This window comes from Arachis ipaensis, chromosome B02 (genome assembly GCF_000816755.2).
Source record: "Arachis ipaensis cultivar K30076 chromosome B02, Araip1.1, whole genome shotgun sequence".
Classification (NCBI taxonomy): Eukaryota; Viridiplantae; Streptophyta; class Magnoliopsida; order Fabales; family Fabaceae; genus Arachis; species Arachis ipaensis.
The window spans coordinates 55,731,457-55,734,582 of record NC_029786.2 but is presented as its reverse complement, the minus strand read 5'-3'; positions in this window follow the sequence as shown (position 1 = coordinate 55,734,582).

Genomic DNA, 3,126 nt, shown 5'->3' with positions numbered 1-3,126 from the left:
AACAAAATCAGTTTACAAATATGACTATACTAGAAAAATATGACTTTGCTGATTTTACAAATATGAGTAAGTTAGAGATATGAAATACATATAATTGCATAGAAACAAGTAATAGTCACAATACAAAAGTTAAAGTTCTTACTTGTAAACAGCTAGGACCTTGGGGATAAGTGAGAAGAGAGAGAAGGTCTTTGATAAACCACTATTTTATAGTTTATATTGTGTTTAATTGTGTGGTTTTGTCATGATCCTTACCCACTTATTCATCAATTTAGCATGCATTTAGATTTCCTTCCTAAATTCAGTACATGTTTGAAAATTGCTTCCTAGAGACTTTAATTATTTAATTTTAATTCTCCTCTATTCCATTCAATGCCGTGATCTGTGTGTCAAGTGTTTCAGGCTTTATAGGGCATGAATGAGATGGAGATTGGAGAGGAAGCTAGCAAAAATGGAAGGAACACAAGAATTTGAGGAGATAACCAGCGAGAAGTGACGCGGTCGCATGGCTCATGCGACCGCGCGAAGGAGCGCAAATCGTAGTGACGCGGCCGCATGGCTTGCGCGGCCGCGCGGATTGGAAAGCGCAAGCGACGCGGTAGCGTGGACGACGCGAACGCCTGGAGAGGAAAAAGCGCAAGCGACGCGTCCACATGGATGACGCGATTGCGTGACATGTGCGATCTGCATAATCTGCAGAATTCGATGGGGCGATTTTGGACCTTATTTCGGCCCAATTTTCGGCCCGGAACAACAGACTAGAGTCAGAGAATATGCAGAAATAATACACACATTCATTCAGTAGTTTTAGATCTAGTTTTTCACTCTCTTAGGTTTTTCTCTCTAGTTTTTAGAATTTGGATTTTCAATTGGTCTTAGCATTGGAACATTGAGAAGAGTTATTTCCTCATCAAGACTTCATCATTCTAGTTTGTTCTCTTAACTTGGTTTTATTCTTTCATGTTCTTTGTTATGTTTAATTTTGTCATTTAGATACTTTTATGATTAATTGATGCAAGGATTATTTCTTTTTAATTCAATTTCAATTCCAATAATCATGTCTTCTTTTAATTCCCTTTTATGTGCCATGGATTCTTTATTTACAATGCGTGAGTAGTTTCATTACTTGATGGGGAATTGATTAAAAGGGAACTCTTGAGTTGGAAGGATTGAAGGAAAAATTTGTAGTTGGGTTAAATGTTGGATTGCTATCCTGTCACCAACACCAATCCCTTTGAACTAAGTGGGTTGCAACTCGTGAACAGATCTGGCATTCCAACTTGTTTGACTTTCCCTTACCTAGTAAAGGATAACCAAACAGAGTAACCGTTAATTATAAATCAATCTTAAAAATCACTCCATCAATGATAGAGATTCTAACTAATCAATTCCCAGTCAAGGCTTTTATTTATATTAATTAAAATTCCTCAATTTAAATTCCAATTTACTTAGCTCAACTTCTTGGAACATCTAATTAATAAAACAGCACACTTTTCTACAACTCGTTGGGAGACGACCTGGGACTTAAAACTCCCAGTAATTTTAGTTTAAACTCTCTGTGACATGTTTCTAAATTGATAGGCAGATTTTCGGTGAGTTAAGAACTATACTTGCAACATAACCATTTTAATAAATTTTTAATTCACCAGCTTCTGCTTCCTATCAATTTTTGGCGCCGTTGCCGGGGAGTTGCAATAGAGTGCTAATTTTATTAATTAGAATTTATTTATTTGTATTTTATTTAATTTTGCTACTATGAGCTGTATGTTTCTTCTGTCAAATGACACGTTCACTTCCTGATCCGCGCTTGCTAATATTCGATCCTGAAATTGAAAGAACAATTTCACGAATAAGGCGAGAACAGCGTAGGTTTGCCCGCTCTGAGGGCAGTTCTGAAAGTGAATCTGAGGAAGAAACCAGCCCCCGTTCTACTGATTCAGTTGTTTTACATGCAGAAAACATGGCAGCTAGAAGAGTTACCATTCAGGAGGAAGGAGCTCCTAATTTTACAATGCAACCATTTCAAGCGCATCATCCAGCGGTAGCTACGGATTTTGAAATAAAGACTGCACTGCTAAATTTGATGCCCAAGTTTCATGGCCTACCTGCTCAAGAGCCTATCAAGCACTTGAGAGATTTCCAGGCAGCCTGTTCTACTGTCAGGCGTGATGGCACTGGTGAAACTTCAATTCTGCTGAAAGCTTTTCTGTTCTCTCTTGAGGGAAAAGCAAGAGAGTGGTACTACACTCAATCTATAGCAAATGTATCCAACTGGGATACACTCAGAAAGGAGTTCCTGGAGAAATTCTTCCCATCTGAAGTTACTGATAAATTGAGGAAGGATATCTCTACAATTGTTCAGGATGACAATGAGACTTTCTTTGAATACTGGGAGCGCTTCAATAATCTTTTGGAAGCATGCCCCCACCACATGATTGACAAGATCGTGCTACTCAGCTATATCACACAAGGTATGAGGCCCCAAGATAAGGCCACTTTAGGTAGTTCTATATCTGCTTTAATGGGAGGATTACCTGAAAAATGTAGTGATCCAGGTCCCTGCATAGTTAGTTGTACTATTGGTGGTGTAGTAATTTATGATTGCATGTGTGATTTAGGAGCATGTGTCAGTATAATGCCTTTGTCTATATATGATGTTTTAAGGCTCCCTCCCTTAAAAAGGTCGGCAGCTCGTTTTGTGTTAGCAGATAAAAGCATTATTACAGTGGCTGGAGTTGCTGAAGATGTTTTGGTGAATATTAAAGGGCTCACATTTCCCACTGATTTTTATATCTTGGAGATGCCCCATAATGATTCAGATAAGCCATCATCGATCCTACTTGGAAGGCCATTCCTGAAGACATCAAAATTTAAATTGGATACTTTTTCAGGAACATACTCCTTTGAAATAGATGGCCGCATAGTGATCTTCAATCTGAATGGAGTCATTGACAACCCCCCAGAAGATCGTTCTATCTTCCAGTGTGATATCATAGACGAAAGTGTGGTGAAGTTCAAAAAGAAGAGTTTAAAGAGAGGCACACTGGACAAGGTCCAAGTGTGGGGACCCTCTTAACTGACAGTGAGGGCACTTCACCATTTTCACAAGCCCCAGATAATCCAGAG